Source organism: Sminthopsis crassicaudata, chromosome 4 (genome assembly GCF_048593235.1).
Source record: "Sminthopsis crassicaudata isolate SCR6 chromosome 4, ASM4859323v1, whole genome shotgun sequence".
Taxonomy (NCBI): Eukaryota; Metazoa; Chordata; class Mammalia; order Dasyuromorphia; family Dasyuridae; genus Sminthopsis; species Sminthopsis crassicaudata.
Genome location: NC_133620.1, coordinates 55001408 through 55021395, shown reverse-complemented (window position 1 = coordinate 55021395; position 19988 = coordinate 55001408). Strand labels below are relative to the sequence as shown.

The window sequence follows — 19988 nt, the reverse complement described above, 5'->3', positions numbered from 1 at the left end:
CACAAAACAAAAATACATAATATTACATAGGAAACTAATTATATGAAATATAGTCATCAAAATATTTTTCTTTTTTTTTTAAATCCACAGAAATCCCATCATGTTCCTCATGAGGATATGTTTATTGTGGGCAGTGGTCCATGTTTAGAAGTTCACTTGCTCTATAAATTGGATGTGTGCCAAATCAAATTCTGCCTTGACCTGGTTTATTACAATGATTAGAGTGAGCTTTTTGCTGACATTCTCAGTTGAAATAAAGTGAGTTTTCTTAGTACTATTAAAAAAAAAGTCATCAGAGGCCAAGTTAAGGAAGGCCCCTGCCCTAGATAGAGACACTGATTTGTTGCAGGCCTAATATAATGGGTATACATAGTAGTTGCTTAATGATTATTGTATTTATCAGCTCTGCTTTAGTCTTAATCTTTGGGGGGTTTTCTGAGTAGATAGAGGTAGCATTTCTCCCTTCCATAGGAAGGGAGAAGAACTAAAGAATTGATTTTTAGAAATTCTGCCTCCCCTCTTCCATTTCTTCTTCCCCCGCCTTCTTCACAGAGCATCTAGCAGTTAGTGTGACCAGGTAAGCAGAAGTCTGATACACAGGGGAGCAGGAAGTTTTACAAGGCATGTCCTTGAGAGAAGAAGAAAGATACTGGGAAATTTTGGGTACCAGGTATAGTCTGAGGGAAAACATCTGGCAGTTCTCTTTCGCCATGGTCAGACCAAGCCTTGTGGGACCCTAATCAGCCATTGCTGCAAGGAGACAGGACAAGTGGGTGGTCGGACAAGGAGGGGGGAGGAGACATGCTAATAAATGCCCGAGGAAACAATAGGGGACTTTAAGTGAGGATAGCTATATTGTGCAGAGCGATTAGGGGAACTGTATGTAATATAGGAGGGATGTGGAATCTATAGGGAATAACCGGTAGGTCTGTACTGTGCTTTAAGGTTTCCCCAAAGCTATTTCCATGCCCTTCATTAGATCCTCACAGCGTCCCTGAGAGGGAAGTGCTATAATATTTACATGCTCCTTTTACAGGTGAGAAAACGGAAGCTGAGCGGGTTTAAATGACTTTCCCAGAGTCACATACTACGAAGTGTCCAAAGCAGCTGCCTCCCAGTCAACCCCTTTGACTGGGAAGAATGGAAAGGGAATTGGGGCCCGGAGAGACTCAATGGAGCAGGTCTGCAGGAGGCCCAGAGGTGTTTGATGGAACTTTCTGTCTCATGGAGGGGACCTTGGACAGCAGAGAACACCAGGGGGTCACCCCCCCCCAGGCTCAGAGACTGGGGCAGACCCCTTTGTGCAAGCAGTTTGTATGACTCAAGGGACTGTGAAGGGGGAAAAGTGCCGGAAAAGGGTGTGGACCCTTTGGGAGGTCAGCCCCAGGGTTCTGGTTTGCTGAGGTGATGGGATGGATGGGAAGGAGAAGGGGAGGAGGAAGGGCAGCAGGAGGCTGGGGCTGAAGCACCTCCTGGGGAAGTGGGGATCACCAGTAATGGGAATAGTCAGGACTTAGTCCACAGATGGTTGCCTTTGCCCGGCAGGGCCCCCTATGCCCTGACTCTGCTCTCGTGCTCTGTCCAGAGGGGGGGGAACCCTCTTTTGTGGATGTTAGTAGTCAACCATGGAAAATTCTCTCACTTAGCTGCTCGCTAGGACCTTGTTCATAGTTACCAGCTTCTCTGCCTTTATTCCCCATCCTCCCAAAGAGGATCAAACACAAGCAAAGTCCCATGAGGCTGGGCTTAGTTTTTGCCAGGGAAGGACTTGGGCCAGCCAATCATTTCCTGGGTCATTCTCACTGACCATTCGCACAGGTGAGCAGAATATTGACCCAGGGCGCTGTGCTTGCTTGTATAAACCTGAATGTCTGCAACATCCTACGCTGGTCTTTGCTTGCTCATATACAGCTATGATCTAGAGCTGGAAGTGAAGAGTCCCAAGAAGGTCCCCCACAATGTCAGCTCCTTACTAGAATACTGTGAGAGGCACAGAACATTCAGGACCAGCAGCTTTCCCTCAGCAGGAGAAATTCCAGAAGCATCAGGAAGTCCAGGATGATGAAGTATAAAAAGCACTGCAGGTACTCTTCTGCAAGTAGATGGCCTGAGGAAGGTAGCCATGCTGGGGACTGAAGTAGCCATTCCAGGCCCACTGTCCTATGCCCTCAGGATCCAAAGCCAGGTCTACAACGCTTCCTTCCTTCCCCACTTTTGCCAGAACTGGATCATTGGACGCTGGTGTAGATTTGTCAGCCTTGAAGATGGACAGTGTGAGGAGACAAAAATTTCCTGGTGATATGTGAAGGAAACCATGAACTCCCTCCATGGGGTGGATACCTCATGTCTAGGCTTCTCATACTGGAGGTTTGTCCTTATTCCTTGTTCCCCATTACCCGCTCATAGAATATGCTCCCAGATAACCAGGGGTCCTCTGTCCTCCTGTACCTGGATCAGAAAGAAAAGCCCCCCCCCTTTTCCCTTAGAGAGCAAACATCCATTCCAACCAAGACAAACCTCCTACTGGCAGAAAAGCATGGGCACCAATAGGACTTCCTGGGAAGATTCAATGGAGGAATGCTGGGCAATGCCATTCTGGGATAGTGGGGAGCAGTGCTTAGCAGAGATGGCATGCTAGATCCATGCATCTGGTGAATATAGCTATGCTACTTGTGTCCTGCTGGGACCACAAACCTATGGGAGCAAACACTGGGAGGGACCAGTGGAGAGCAGACACGGCAGCTCTGAAGCAGATGAGTGAGTTTTGTGAGATTCTACAGGTATTTTGGGGAAATGGGAAGTCATGCATTTATAAAGTACCTAGGGGTACTAGGTCAGTCACTGAAAATGCAAAGGCAAAAATAGACCCTCTCATCAAAAAGTTTTAATAGGGGAGAGAACATGCAAATAGATACAGACATACTTCTCACTATAGAAAGATAACTGGGGATACTTTAAGAAGACATTGGCATTAATGGAGATTGCCATGTCTCTTGTGTAACTTCTTTTTTTCCAAGAACATGAGAACGTGCTTGTAGTTCTATCTAACTGATAGAATGCCAGGAAAGGAATTCTTGTGCATTCATCAATGAGCATTCTTTATTGAAGGCCTGTGTTTACCCTGAAAACCTGACCAGTTCCTTGAGTAAACATAATCCTCCTAAAGGAATGAACAAATATTCTCCTTGGTGGGCCTCTTGTGATGGAACATCCTATACCTGGAAGACTGCTACGTCTCAAGAGTTACATGTCAAAAGAAAATGTGTAGTGTAGCGCCTTCTTCTTAGCCTATTAAAAATCCCTTAGTAGAAAGGGATTTTGAGGATTTGGTCTAGAAAGTCTTATACAAACTTGTCTAGGAATGGCTCCCATTCAAGACTCTGAATAGCTGTGAATATGACTCCTCTCAGCCAAGATATTCAGATGCTGGTGATTCCTCAGTGTGGTGATGATGATTGTTTGTTTGTTATAATGTTGTATATAATACACTGTATTGTGTATTACTTTTGTGCTCTGAGTTTCTCCTTATGCCTAATTTAAATTTTTTTTCTTATTTTTAAATCTTAAATTAATTTTAAATTTAATTTATTTTTAATTAATTTAACTTAATTTGAATTTAAAGTTCTGAGCAGTAATAAGTTTGTACTCACCTTCTTTAAGAATATTTCTGCTGAGAAATTGATCTAATTAAAAGAGATAAGGAAGGAAACTATATCCTGCTAAAAGGTAGCATAAACAATGAAGCCATATCAATACTAAACATATATGCACCAAGTGGTATAGCATCTAACTTTCTAAAGGAAAAGTTAAGAGAATTGCAAGAAGAAATAGACAGTAAAACTATAATAGTGGGAGATCTCAACCTTGCACTCTCAGATTTAGACAAATCAAACCACAAAACAAATAAGAAAGAAAAAGGTAAATAGAACATTAGAAAAATATTCTGTGATAGACCTTTGGAGAAAACTGAATGGTGATAGAAAGGAATATACTTTCTTCTCAGCAGTTCATGGAACCTATACAAAAATTGACCATATATTAGGACACAAAGATCTCAAAATTAAATGCAGGAAGGCAGAAATAATAAATGCCTTCTTCTCAGATCACAATGCAATAAAAACTACATTCAATAAGAAGTTATGGGTAAATAGACCAAAAAGTAATTGGAAACTGAATAATCTCATCTTAAAGAATGACTGGGTGAAAGAGCAAATTACAGAAACAATAATTTCACCCAAGATAATGACAATGATGAAACATCATACCAAAATCTGTGGGATACAGCTAAAGCAGTAATAAGGGGAAATTTTATATATTTAGAGGCTTATTTGAACAAAATAGAGAAAGAGAAGATTAATGAATTGGGCTTACAACTTAAAAGGCTAGAAAAAGACCAAATTATAAACCCCTAACCAAAAATCAAACTTGAAATTCTAAAATTAAAAGGAGAAATCAATATTGAAAGTAAAAAACTATTGCATTAATAAATAAAACCAAGAGTTGGCTTTATGAAAAAGCCAATAAAATAGATTAAAAAAATATTTCTGCTGAAATGAGAATTCTGAACATAGATTAATCTTACAATATGGACCCTGGCTGACAAGCGAGCCTTGAGTTGACTGTGCAGCTAGCCCCATTTTTATATGTGGAGCAAGAAAGTATCATTGTAACCTGGACTCAGGAGTCAAGAATTTAAAAGAAAGTCTTTTTAGAAAGGAATAAAGGGCAGTAAAGAATCATTCCATTTGGAGAAGGAAAACCAGAAGTCACCAAAGCCTAATGTGAGAATATCACTAAGAGGCTAAAGTAGTGTGCAGCTACTTTCTCCTCCCACTGTACTCAGTGAATAACTCATTCAATGTACATGAGAAGTTGTGGTTCAGCAGAAGACGATGGTCATCAACCTTCAGAGATTGAACATGAGGACAAGTCAGGGATCCTCAGTGGGCTACCTCCAGATTATTCGTGATATCAAAAAATCTCCAAAAGCAATGATCTGATTCTCAACATCCGATCACCACAAATGTTTGTGCAGAAACTCACAGGAAGACTAAAGTAGATGATAACAGAAGACAAAGAGAAAAGCCAGCCAGTCCAGGTAAGAAATGAGAGCAACTGAAAACTTTTGTGCCAATCATTAGTCCTGTTTTTCCAGCCTGGATTAGATGAGATTTGTCCAGATTTAAGGAAAAATGTTTTTTTTTTTAAAAGAATGGATGTATTTTGATTGCAATAGGGAATGTGAGATATGACCACAAGATCTGACTCTTGGTGTTTCTGAGCATGGCCATGGAAGATGATTCTTTTACTTGAAGTTTAAAGAACAATTTACATAATGTCAAAAACAATAGAAAGAACAATTTTGGAAGACTTCAGAACTCTGATATATTCAAGGACAAAACATGACAGAAGGACCTGACAGGCTATGGTCTATGGGGACATGAAGAATTGCACATGCTTGAATGACTTGATAACAAAACTAAGGATGATATTTCTTAGTGCTTGTCCCCTTTGCCCAACAGTTGGGGATCAGGAAGTCACCAAGAGAAAAGCCAGCCAGTCCAGGTAAGAAATGAGAGCAACTAGAAACTTTTATGCCAATCATTAGTCCTGTTTTTCCACCCTGGATGAGATGAGATTTGTCCAGATTTAAGGAAAAATATTTTTTAAAAGAATGGATGTATTCTGATTGCAATAGAGAATGTGAGATATGGCCACAAGATCTGACTCTTGGTGTTTCTGAGCATGGCCATGGAAAATGATTCCTTTACTTGAAGTTTAAAGAACAATTTACATAATGTCAAAATAACAGAAAGAACAATTTTGAAAGACTTCAGAACTCTGATATATTCAAGGACAAAACATGATTCCAGAGGACTAAAGATAAAGCATATTAGTTCCTGTATAGAGGGACAATATGAACATTTTTGGACATGGTCAATAAAAGACCATGTGTATTTCTATGTGTATTTGTTATGAGACTTTATTTTCCTTGTTCGTTTGTCAGAGGAGGACTGGGATGGAGAGAAGAAAAATGTTAGTATAGAAATTTTTTTAAGATTCCTTTACCAGTTTTGAAAAAAACTACTGGTCAATCATCACAAAAATCTTAACAATTTGTATGCATCACCTATTGTGGCAATACAAACTCAGAAGGTGAATGAGGAAAAAAAATCTGTAGATGAAATTTCTAAAGAGAGCTGGAGAGGACCAGCACACTTTTGTCAAATTTGCCTCCTTTATTTGCCAGCTAGTTTTTAGTTTTGGACTTCACTAGTAGATTTCTGTTTGATCTCTATTGCATAAGGGCTTCAAATACTAAACAGAGCATACTATATTTGATCCAGGAGATAGATGATGGGAAGCCACAGAGCTTACGAAAAGGGAGGTGACAGAGCTACTTTTTAACTACATTTTTAAAAACATCATGTTGGTGTCTGAGTGAAGAATGGATAAGAACCTGTGGAAGGCAGAACCTTATATCAATAAGTGGGCTGTTGTAATTATCTAGGTATGAAGTAATGAGAGAAGATGCTTGAGAGATAATACAAAGGTGATATTGACAGGCTTTGGCAAGAGATTGGATAATGGGGAATGGTGAGAAATTAGGATGGATCAGGAATGACCTCTTGGTTGAGAGTCTGGGATACTAAGATAATGATAGTGCTCTTGGAAGTGAGGGAGAAATTTGGAAGGAGAAGGTTTGGGCGGAAAAGAAAAGATTGATTTTGAACATGTTCAGTTAAAGATAATCTACAGAACATAGTTTGAAATGTGTAATAGACATGATGAGAAACTGGAGATGATCAGAGAGGTTAGGATTGAATAAGATATTTAAGAATCTTTAGCTTAGAATTAATAATTCAGTCAGAATTGGTAGAACAGGACTTCCATGGGTGGAGCCAAGATGGTGGAGGTGATAACCCGTTTCTTTCTGACCTTCTCTACAACCCTCACGCTAATTACAAAATTCAGCCTCTGAATTAGCTCTGGACTGGCAGAATCCACAAATATTGGGAGTGAAACAAATTAATCAGCAGAACATAATTTCAAAGATTGTCAGAAAAATCTGTTTCAATTGGAAATAGGAGGGAGGCAGACAGCACAATCAATTGAGTACAAATGCCAGCACAGAGTCCCAGGGTAGTACAGCCTATGGGAGGAATCCACAGCAACCTACATCAGTGTTGGCCATTCTGCCATGGTTGCAAGCCAGTAGATCAGTAGAGAAGTTACAAACACAAAAAATCAATAGTGAACCCCAAAATGCCAGAATCTCACGGGACCTAGTCATGCCCGCCCGGCACCAGGAATGAATCAGCACTGACCCAACACATCTGTGACCACTTGGAAAAAGCAGATCTTAACTTTTAAAAAATTGAATAAAATGTAAAGAGGATTCTGATGAAAGACAGCTTCTATGGTGAAAGAGAACAGATTTCAAGCCCTGAGGAGACTAAAAGGCAGATTGTCTCCAAATGAAGCCCCAAAAGGCAATAGATCCTGGTTCCCATCACACAAGGTTCTCCTAGAAGAAATTAAAAGTGAACTTGAAGAAGAATGGGGAAAGGAAAGGAAAACTTTGCAAGAAGGTCTGGAAAAGGCAACACGGAAAGTATCTGAAGAAAAATCACTACAAAATAGACTTAGTGAAATGGAAAAAGCATATAACTCATTAAAAGATAGATTTGATAAAATGGAAAAAGAAAGCAACTCCTAGAAAAACACAATTTGTGAAACAAAAAGAAAATTCCTTAAAAAACAGAATTTGTGAAATGGAAAAAAATTCCATAGAACAAAACGACTCATTTAAAAATTCAATTGGACATATACAAAAAGAAGTAAAAAAAAAAAAAAAAAAAAGTAAAGGAAGAAAATAATTCATGAAAAATCAGAATCGAACAAATGAAAATGAATGACTCCACAAGACAACAAGAATCAGTCAAGCAAAACCAAAAAATTAAAAAATAGAAAAAAATGTAAAGTACCTAAAAGGGAAAACAACTGACTGGGAAAATAGATCTAGGAGAAACAATTTAAGGATTATTGGATTCCCTGAAATACATGATGAAAAAAAGAGCCTAGACACTATCTTTCAGGAAATCATCAAAGAGAACTGCCCAGATAACATAGAATCAGAAGGTAAAATGACTATTGAAATAATTCATCAAGATATCTTCAACATAAAGATCAAACTCACTTCCAGCTGATCAATGATGGACAGAAACAACTACACCCAGAGAAGGAACGCTGGGAATTGAATGTAAAATATTAGCACTACTGTCTGTCTACCCAGGTTACTTATACCTTCGGAATCCAATACTTAACATGCAACAAGAAAATTGGATTTACACACATATATCTAGGTTATACTGTAACACATGTAAAATGTATGAGATTGCCTGTCATCCAGGGGAGGGAGTAAAGGGAGGGAGGGGAAAATCTAAAAAAATGAATACAAGGGATAATGTTATAAAAAAAATTACTCATGTATATATACTGTCAAAAAATGTATAATTATAAAATTAATAAAATAAAAAATTAAACAAATAATTCACCAAAAGCCTCCAAAATTAAAACTCCAAGGAATATTGTGGTTAAATTTGAAAACTATCGGACCAAGGAAAAAATATTACAAGCAGCCAGACATTTTGGTACAAGCCAAATACCAAGGAGCCACAATAAGGATTACTCAGGACCTAGAATCCTTTAAAGAATTGAAGGGCCTGGAATCTGATATTCCGAAAGGCAAAGGAACTTGGGATGCAGCTAAGAATAAATTACCCTGCTAAACTGAGGATTTTCTTTCAGGGAAGAATAGACATTCAATAAAACTGGTAAATTCCATTTATTTTTTATGAAAAGATGAGAGCTAAACAAAAAAGTTGACCTCCAAATAGAGAATTCAAGAGAAGCACAAAAAAAAGTAAAAAAGAAAAGAAAAAAAAAAACCTTGAGAACTGTATTTCTGTTATGGGTATACATTGAGAGAACATATATAATCTGGGTTTACTGTTATAAAAAAGAAACTAAAAATAAAAAGAGGATTATAACAAAAAAAAAAAAAAGAAAGTAGAGGTAAAATAAGTGAAATTACATCTCAGGAAGAAGCAAAGAAAATATATAATTGAGGGGAAGAAGGGAGGGTGATGAATATTGTGTGAATCTTACTGTCATTAGATTTGGCCCAAAAATATTTGTTTTCACTGAGAAACATCTCTTCTCTTATAGAAAAGTGGGAGGGGAAACAGGAAAAAGGAAGGGGTAGGCTAAATAGAAGGGAAAAGAGAAATAGTAAGGAAAAGGGGAGGAGTCTCTAAAGGGAGAGGACTGCTTGAGGCAAATAATGCTTATAAGTAAAATACTGGGGAAGAGGGAAAGGGGAAAAGGAAAAGTATAATTTGGGGTTAATAAAATGCCAGGAAATAGAGAATTAGTAGTTTTAACTAAATGTTAATGGGGTGAACTCATAAAACATAATCATAGCAGACTGGATTAAAAGCCAGAATCCTGCAATATGATAAGAAACACATATAATACACCCAGAGTAAACATTAAAAGTTAGAGCAGAATCTATTATGCTTATAGTGAAAGATCTCAATCTTGCTCTCTCAGAACTAGATAAATCAAATCACAAAATAAGTTAAGGAGGTAAATAGAATACTAGAAAAGTTAGGTATGATAGATCTTTAGAGAAAATTGAATGGATACAGAAAGCAGTACACTTTCTTCTTGGAAAATTAACCATTTATTAGGACATAAAGACCTCAAAATCAAATGCAGAAAGGCAGAAATAGGAAATGCATTTTTTTCCAGAACACAATGCAATAAAAATTACATTCAAGAAAAGGCCAGGGGAAAATAGACCAAAAAGAAACTAAATACTCTCATAACAGCAAATCATAGACACAATCATTTCATATAAAAGAATGAAAATGAGAACATACCAAAATGTGTGGGAGCAGACAAAGCGGTAATAAGGGGAAATTTTATGCCTCTAGATGCTTGCTTGGATAAAATAAAGAGAAAATCAATGAATTGAGCTTGCAACTAAAAAAGCTAGAAGAGGAACAAATTAAAAACCCGCAATCAAATATCAAACTTGAAATTTTTAAAATAGAGATCAATAAAATTGAAACTAAAATTATTGAATTAATAAAACTTAAATGTTGGTTTGAAGCAGAGCAATACAGAGTAAAGGTAAAAGACTGGAGCAGAATCTATTATGTTTCAGGTGAAGTAAAAGCAGGGCTAGCTATCCTTAGATCAAGCAAAAGCAAAAATTGATCTAATTAAAAGAGATAAGGAAGGAAACTATATCTTGCTAAAAGGTACCATAGATAATGAAGCAATATCAATATTAAACATATATACACCAAGTGGTGTAGCATCTAAATTCCTAAAGTTAAGAGAGTTGCAAGAAGAAATAGACAGACAGTGGGAGATCTCAACCTTGCTCTCTCAAAACTAGGTAAACCACAAAATAAATAAGTTAGAGGTAAATAAAATACTAGAAAAACTAGATATGATAGATCTTTGGAGAAACTTGAATAGAGACAAAGAGAGTACACTTTTCAGCAGTTCATGGAACCTACACAAAAATTGACCATATAAGGACATAAAGACCTCAAAATCAAATGCTGAAAGGCAGAAATAGTAAATGCATTTTTTTTCAGATCACAATGCAATAAAAATTACATTCAACAAAAAGTGAGGGTAAATAGGCCAAAAAGAAATTGGAAACTAAATCTCATCCTAAAGAATGAATGGGTGAAACAGCAAATCATAGACACTTAGGATTCTTATAAGGTACTAAGACAGTGGAATTGATAAAGACAATAATTATCTAATTTTGCATGGTTCAGTATGATTGATCTGATCCTACAAGGAGATGTTATGGTTCAGAACTTGAAACAAGGTACTAAGTGGAATTCAGGAGACAATGGTTTAATCTAATTTAGCATTGATTTAATACTACAACAAATAATGGTCTCCTAAGGAGGAGCTGTCAGGGCCAGGAAGGACAAGCCCTACTAAAAGCTCATTCTAGAAGCCCACTAGAAGCTCATTTGGAGGAAGCTAGAGGCAGAAGCTGGCAGAGACAAAGGACTAGCAGCAGGAGCTCTCTGAACCAAGGAGAGAGATAGGCCTCTAAGAAGGCTAACTGGGCCCAGGAAAAGAGGCAAGACTTTGTTCCCTTCAAACAATAAAGCATTTGGACTTTAATCCCTGGCTGCATTTGGAGTGATTACGCTGAACTGAAACTAAGGCTGCTCCCAGAAGCCCCCAAGAAACCTGCTCCCAGAGAACACATAATTTCATCCAAGAGAATGACAATGAGACAACATACCAAAATGTGTGGGATGCAGCCAAAGTGGCAATAAGGGGAAGTTTTATATCTCTAGATGCTTAGTTGCATAAAAAAGAGAAAAAGATCACTAAATTGGGCTTGCAGCTAAAAAAGCTAGAAAAAGAACAAATTAAAAACCCCCAAATACCAAACTTGAAACTCTAAAAACAAAAGGAGAGATTAACAAAATTGAAACAAACAAAAAAACTAATACAACTAAGAGTTGGCTTTATGAAAAAACCAACAAAATAGATAAACCTTTAATTTGATTAGAAAAAAGAGGAAAATTAAATTGTTATTCTCAAAAATGAAAAGGGAGAACTATCCACCAATGAAGAGAAAACTAGAGCAATTATTAGGAGTTACTTTCCCCAACTTTATGCCAATAAATTGACAACCTAAGTGAAATAGAGGAATACGTACAAAAATATAGATTTCCCAGATTAACAAAAGAGGAAATAAATTACTTAAATAGTCCCATTTTAGAAAAAGAAATAGAACAAGCTATTAACTCCCTAAGAAAAAAATCCCCAGGACCAGGTGGATTTACATGTGAATTCTACCAAACATTTAAAGAACATTTAAAGAATTAACTCCAATATTATATAAATGATTTGAAAAAATAAGGAATGAAGGACTCCTACCACATTTCTTTTATGACATAGAAATGGTACTGATACCTAAACCAGGTAGGACAAAAATAAAACTATATACCTATCTCCCTAATGAATATGATGCAAAAATTTTAAAATATTAGCAAAGAGATTACAGATAATTATCCCCAGGATAATACACCAAGACCAAGTAGGATTTATGCCAGGAATGCAGAGCTGGCTTAATGTCAGCAAAACTATTAGCATAATTGACTATATCAATAACCAAATTAACAAAAACCATATGATCATCTCAATAGATGCAGAAAAAGCATTTGTTAAAGTCCAACACCCATTCTTATTAAAAACACTAGAGAGTATAGGAATAAATGGGCTTTTCCTTAAAATAGTCAGGAGCATCTATTTAAAACCATTAGCAAGCATATGTAACGGGGATAAACTAGAACCATTCCCAATAAAATCAGAAGTGAAACCAGGTTGCCCACTATCACCATTGTTATTCAATATTGTATTAGAAATGCTAGCCTTGGCATAAGAAAAAAAGAGATTAAAAGAATTAGAGTAAGTAATGAGGAAACCAAATTATCACTCTTTGCAGATATGATGGTATACTTAGAGAACCACAGAGAATCAACTAAAAAACTATTAGAAATAATCCATAACTTTAGCAAAGTTGCAGGATACAAAATAAATCCACATAAATCATCAGCATTCTTATACATCACTAATAAAATCCAACAGCAAGAGATACAAAGAGAAACTCCATTCAAAATAGCTGTTGATAATACAAAATATTTGGGAATTTATCTGCCAAGGGAAAGTCAGGAACTATATAAGCAAAACTACGAAACACTTTCCACACAAAATTATATCTAAACAGTTAGAAAAATATCAAGTGCTCTTGGATAGATCCATTGAATATAATAAAGATGCCAATACTCTTTAAATTAATCTATTTATTTAGTGCTATACCAATCAAATTCCCAAGAAACTATTTTACTGAATTAGAAAAAATAACAAAATTCATCTGGAAGAACAAAAGGTCAAGAATTTCAAAGGAAAAAAGTAAATGAAGGTGGCTTAGCTGTATCAGATCTAAAACTATATTATAAAGTAGTGGTCATCAAAACAATTTGGTACTTGCTAAGAAATAGAGAAGTTGATCAGTGGAACAGGTTAGGTTCACAGAACAAAATAGCCAATGACTATAACAACCTAGTGTTTGACAAATCCAAAGGCCCCACCCTTTTGGGATAAGAATTCACTATTTGACAAAAACTGCTGGGAAAATTAGAAACTAGTATGGTAGAAAGTAGACATAGACCCATACCTAACACTGCATACCAAGATAAGGTCGAAATGGGTTCATAATCTAGAAATAAAGAATATTATAAACAAATTTGAAGAACATAGGATAGTTTACCTCTCATGGAGTAGGAAGGAATTTGTGACCAAAGGAGTCTTGATCATAGAATAGATAATTTTGACGCTATTAAGTTAAAAAGTTTTTGTACAAAGAAAACTAACACAGACAAGATTAGAAGGGAAGCAATAAACTGGGAAAAGATTTTTACATCCAAAGGTTCTGATAAAGGCCTCATTTCTAAAACATACAGAGAATTGACTCAAATTTACAATAGTTCAAGCCATTCTCCAATTGATAAATGGTCAAAGGATATGAACAGACAATTTTCAGATGAAGAAATGGAAATTATTTGTAGCCACATGAAAAGGTGCTCCAAATCACTATGGATCAGAGAAATACAAATTAAGACAACTCTGAGATACCACTACACACCTGTCAGATTGGCTAAGATGACAGGAAAAGATAATGATGAATGTTGGAGGGGATGTGGGAAAACTGGGACACTGAATTCCAATGAATCCAATCATTCTGGAGAACAATTTGGAACTATGCCCAAAAAGTTATCAAACTGCATACCTTTTGACTCAGCAGTGTTTCTACTGGGATTAAATCCCAAAGAAATCTTAAAGGAGGGAAAGGGACCCACATGTGCAAAAATGTTTGTGGCAGCCCTCTTTATAGTGGCCAGAAACTGGAATCTGAGTGGATGCCCATCAATTGGAGAATGGCTGAAGAAATTGTGTTATATGAATGTTATAGAATATTATTATTCTGTAAGAAACACCCAACAGGATGATTTCAGAAAGGCCTGGAGAGACTTGCATGAACTGATGCTAAGTGAAATGACCAGAACCAGGAGATCATTAACACAGCAACAAGAAGACTATATGATGATCAATTCTGAGAGGATTCAAATCAGTCCCATTTGTTCAGTGATGAAGAGAGCCATCTACAGTCAGAGAGAGAACCGTAGGAAGTGAGTGAGGATTACAACACAGCATTCTCATTCTCTTTGTTATTTGCTTGCATTTTGTTTTCTTGCTCAGTTTTTCCTTTTCCTTTCTTCTTGATCTGATTTTTCTTGTGCATAAAGATAATTGTATAAATATGTATGCATATATTGAATCAAACATATTTCAACGCATTTAAAATGTATTGGACTAGGGGGTGGGGGAAAGGAGAAAATTTGGAACAGAAGATTATGTAGGGGTCAATGCTGGAAAAATTACCCATACATAGGCTTTGTAAATAAAAAGCTTTAATAAAAAGAATAATTCAATCTGAGATGAGAAGACTAAGTGACATAATATGCACAAAGAAGGGATATCCACCATTATAAGGTGTGACCTGAATGATCCAGCAAAGGAGACCAAGAAGCAAAGGAATGCTGTCATAATAAGAGAAGGATCAAGAGAAAGAAGTATTGACAATGTTAATGTCTACCAAAAGTTCAAGGATGAAGATTGGGAAAAGGCCAATGCTTATAAAAATTTAGACATTATTGGTAAATTTGTATAAACAATTTCTTTTTGACTTAAGTTGTAAGCCAGATGGTGGAGAATTAAGAGAGTGAGACAGAGGACATGGAAGCATTGATTGTTGTTGGCCTTCTCAAGGAGTTTTATCACAAAAGTCAGGAAAGATCTAGAAGAATATCATGGATGGAAGGATGAAGTGTTTTTTGATGAAGGCAGAAACATGGGCATGTTTATAGGTAGTAGAGATGTAGCCCATTTATAGGGATATAATGAAAATAAGTGAGAAGGGGAATGAAAGAAGGGGCAATCTCATTGAGTAGACAGGATGGAATTTTGTCTAGTGAAGGGTTAACCTTTCCAATTACAGCCCCCTCCTCATCTGAGAAGGGAGGAGGGGACCATGAATATAGTCACTAAGAAATGGGAGATGAGGAAGAAGAAAAGGGAACTCTTGGTGAATGGCCTTATTTTTCGTTTTTTGTTTTTTGGTGTTTTTTTTTTTTTTTTTTCAGTAAAAATGAGACAAGAGAGTAGGTAAACTTGGTCTCTCTCTATTCGGAAAGCTTTTCATTGCACATATTTTGAAGATAATAAGAATTTTCTATAATGATCTCTATTAAAATTATTAAATTTTATGGATTGTGTTTATGCTATTATAGAGAGCAGATCTGACTGGGATCCTGTTCTGCTTGAATTGCTTGCTGGTTTTTTCTGAACCCTTAAGGGTCTTTTGTAATCTGTATTTAGAATGGGGATTTATATTGCTAATTGTGAAAGATAGTTTCTTGATTTCATTTCTTAAATGACAAAATTCTGAATTTCTCTATGATGCGAAAGACGAATTTTATATGTGTCTAAAGAAACTGAGAAGATTCAATGTTTGCTTTGAAATCAGTGTGTATGAATGGTATACACTGCGGGAAGAATTTCTGTACATGGTTCCAGTGACATTTCCAATCTCCAGGATCTTTAGCCCACCACCAACAGGCATTTTCTTAGCACATTTTTTATCATATCCTTTCACAATATTCATTGATCAGAGACATCTACAATTTTTCATAGTGACAACTTAATATTGAATCAACTTTCATCTCTTTGTGTCTATAAACAAATCTGTGTGACTCAGGCACTTTGTGCACATGCTATTGGTTTAGTGCCTATGGTTGTGGCTTATGTAAGACCTTTAGTTCACTCTTGGAACTCAAAATTATCTAATAGACTCCATTTAGAGGTAAACTACTTTATTATACTTGATAAGTTCAATGTTGTGAACCTATTGTCATCCAGTATTTTGCAGGGTTAAGGGATGTTGCCTGTTCCAAAAGCCTTCCTGTAAGATTTTAATCTAATCATCATGTGCTCTGAAAATGTCTGTCAAAGTCTTCCAATTTCTGGATAAGAAACTTTTCACTTTTCCATTGTTATCTTAGAATGATGATCTTAGCACTTCATTAATATTGTATAGGTTTTAACTAGGAAACTTTCCATGTCAATGATTGTCCATTTTACAAATACACTTGTGTTCTAGAGCCTTTAATATATGAATGTTGATTATTTAAAAATTTTTGCATTAATCTTTGAGTTCATATTCCAGGCATTTTCTTGACATAGATAGCCATAACTTCATGCCCGATTTGTCTTGACAAAAGACTAAAATGTTTGAAAATATTGGACTTCAACAATAAGTTCAGTGGACTCTTTGGATTCAGACTCAAAGCTGTCAGCCTCTATCTCTCTTTGGTTTTTATATTAATCAGTTCCAATGGACATTTTGATATCAGCGTTGAAAGAAAAACTGTTTAATTTAGAGTTTCCAATAGAACTATATTCAACAACTGATCATTATTATCATGATGATGATTCCTACCTAAATTGGAAGTTTTCTGTTGTATCCCTTTGAAAACATGTCTCTACCATTATTTTAACCTGATCCTTCCAGTTCTAGTGCCTTCCTTCCAACTTTTCTGTTTAAATATTTATTTTGCATGTGTTTTGAATATGTCAACATGCTTCTTTTAATAAAGCATATATTCCTTAAAGAAGGAATTTTTGTTGCTGTTTTTGAATCCACTGTACCCCAAAAGTGATAGATATTTAATAAATATTTGATAGATTATCTCTTTCTTCTTAATCTAACTTGTCTACACCTTTTCTTTCCCGTTGTCTTTTCAAATGCTGACATTTTTCTTGAGTACCCTATTTAAAATACACATTCTTATCTCTGGAAAAATTTTAACTCAAAAGAAAATTATACATATTTTTATTCATATGAGACAGGAAAATTAGCTTAACTAAATACAAATTTTGTATAGGAATTTGGTGAATCTCACACTAACATAGCACATTGATGTAGAGAAGATATAAACAGAAGGAAAATGGACAGGGCTGGGGTCACTACTTGCAGTCATTTTCTTTTTTGACCTTTTTTCATAGGAATAAATACATGTTGAGTGTGGGTTTTTACTAACTTTGTGCTTTTCTTCATTTTATGTTTGGCTTCTGAGTCCCAAGCCTTTGTGACTTAGAATTATTGAAATATTCATCCCTGAATTCTGGGTGAGACTGGTGGTCTAAATGCATGTTTACATTGCTGGATGTAATAAGTCAAAGGTCAAAAACCTGGACATTCTTCAATGATGTTCTGCAGAACCTTAGGATTCCATGAAGTAGTTAAAGAGATTACAAAAATCAAAATCACGTAAAGACAAATGAGCAGTTGTAGCAAACACGTTTCATTTTCTGTCTCAGGTGGGTATGATGTGTGTATAGAGCAAGTGAAGAAAGCCATTGGATATTGGTTGAAATTGATGATAGGACTCCCTCCTTTTGACTACAAATAGTGTATGATGCATGACCACTTGATTGTCTTGCAGAACACACACAAAATAACAGGTGTCCCTTCATTTTAAGTTTTTATTTTATTAAGTTTTCAGCATTCACCTTCACAAAACCTTTTGTTCCAGATTTTGCTCTCTTTCTTCCTTGCTCCTCCTTCCCGAAGACAGCAAACAAATTGATATAGGTTAAATGTGTTCAATTCTTCTAAACATATTCCTCATGCTGACTAAAAGAAAAATCAGATCAAAAGGAAAAAAACACAAGAAAAGAAAAAAACAAGTTTTCATTTTTCACCACAAATATTTTATGTGAATATATGCTACCAATGATTGTGTCAAATCAGAAAATTTGAAGAGACAATAAATCAACAGTATCATTATTCAAGACTGATGATGAAACAAACTGTGTTTACTGTCAAATCCCATGTGGGATATTGCTCCTTTTTTTTTTTTCTTGATAGTCTTAAAAGTCCTGAATTCTCCATAAACCCTCATTCATCTTAAAAATCTCTGGCTTGTTATGCTTGGGGACTTGGGAGGATTGAGGGCAGAGCAGTTCCCATGAGGCCCTGTTCTTTTTACTTATGGTATTTTCCAAGCCCTTATTGATCAATCCTTCAGAGGATGTCATTCCTTGCCCAAGGTACATCTGTGGCGTCAGTGATCCTGATGCAAAAACTAGGCAGTTTTCAGGCTGAGATATTTTCCCTTCTGTATTTTTGTTTTTAGGGAATCACAAAATAACTAACTTTCTGGGCTATTGGAAGAAGGAGGTAGTTAATGTGCTAGGAAATCCTATTTTTATCCTTGTCTGAAAATAAGTGACATACTCAAGAGTCTTTATAAAGACATGCTCAGTCTCAAGTGATCAGTATGTGTTAATTAGGAGTTGATATCTATTTATTTACACACACACACACACACACACACACACACACACACACACACACACACACAGCCACTGAGTGGAATTAGAGCAGAGTTCCAATGGACCTTAATTATTTGTTTTCCCTCTATAAGACCAGAGGCAAGACTAATGTGGAGAGGACTTTTCTTCCTTTGGTCTTAACTTATTCAAAGATTTCACAGTCTAATGCAAATTTCGTTCTGAGAAAAACCAATTCACTAGACAGATATTCTTAGAAAGGTACTAACTTTTTCTTACCCCTACTCATTTCATAGGATGACATTTCTAAAGGTGAAAATTATTTTACTTTAAAAGTATTTAAGAGGTGTCTTTTGTTTTTATATTATCCCCATTTCTCAATACATCCTCTATCCAGAAAAATATCCTTTAAAACAAAGAATAAAAAAAGAAGAGAAGAAAATATCAGTTTAGCAAAATTAATCAACATATCAGTCAAGTACTAAAGTAGTTGCCATGTACTATTATATTTCTATTTCCCTCCTACACAAGCATCTAGGTGGCGCAGTGGTCAAAATACCAAGCTGGGAATCAGAAAAACTGTACTTCATGAATTCAAATTCAGCCTCAGACACTTATTAGCTGTGTGATCCTGGTCAGGTTACCTAATTCGACTTGCCCCAGTTTCTCATCTGTACAAATGATCTGGAGTAGGAAATGCAAATCGCTCCATTTTTGACACCCCAAAATTGGGTCACAATGAGTCAGATATGACTGAAAAATAATGTTCCCATTCTGCTCCCCACCTTTATTTACAAAAAAGGAGGTGTGTGCTCATTTCTTAACAGTGAAGCTTGATCATTGTTATTACACATTGCTCAATTTTTATTATTTTGTTATTCTGAAAGTGAACATTTTCAAATGATAAAAGCACAGTGACAAATGGTCTTTCCATTTAGCCCAATCAGTATTGATTTCAAAGATGGTGTCAGGATCTAGGGATGGCCTTGTGTCAGAAGTGACAGGACTTTAGCTTTCCTTTTTTAAAATGGTATTTTATTTTTCCAAATACATGCAAAGATAGTTTTCAACATTCACCTTCACAAAATCTTGTGTTCCAGATTTTTCTCCCTTTTTTCCCTTCTCTTCCTTCCCCAAGACAGCAAACAAACTGATATAGGTTAAATGGGTGCAATTTTTCTAAATGTATTTCCATATTCCTCATGTTGACCAAAACAAAAATCAGATCAAAAGGGAAAAAAAACACAAGAAAGGAAAAAAAAAACAAGCAAATGATAATAAAAAGTGAAAATCCTATGCTTTGATCCATATTCAGTCTCTATAGTTCTCTCTCTGGGTATAGATGGCCCTCTCCATCACAGTTCTACTGGAATTGACCTGAATCACCTCAATGTTGAAAAGAGCCACATCCATCAGAATTGATCATCACATAATCTTGCTGCTGCTGTGTACAATGT

At 36.0% G+C, this 19988-nt stretch overlaps 1 long non-coding RNA gene across 7 annotated transcripts in view; it reads left to right on the top strand.

Annotated features, from left to right (window-relative positions):
* LOC141541911 (uncharacterized) overlaps positions 1-16851 on the top strand; it is an 84262-nt gene extending 67411 nt beyond the window's left edge. For all 7 annotated transcript variants that reach the window (XR_012481941.1, XR_012481939.1, XR_012481940.1 and 4 more), the window contains one exon: positions 1037-16851. This is a non-coding gene — a long non-coding RNA (uncharacterized LOC141541911). The remainder of the gene's footprint in view (positions 1-1036) is intronic.
* Positions 16852-19988: the final 3137 nt, after the last annotated feature.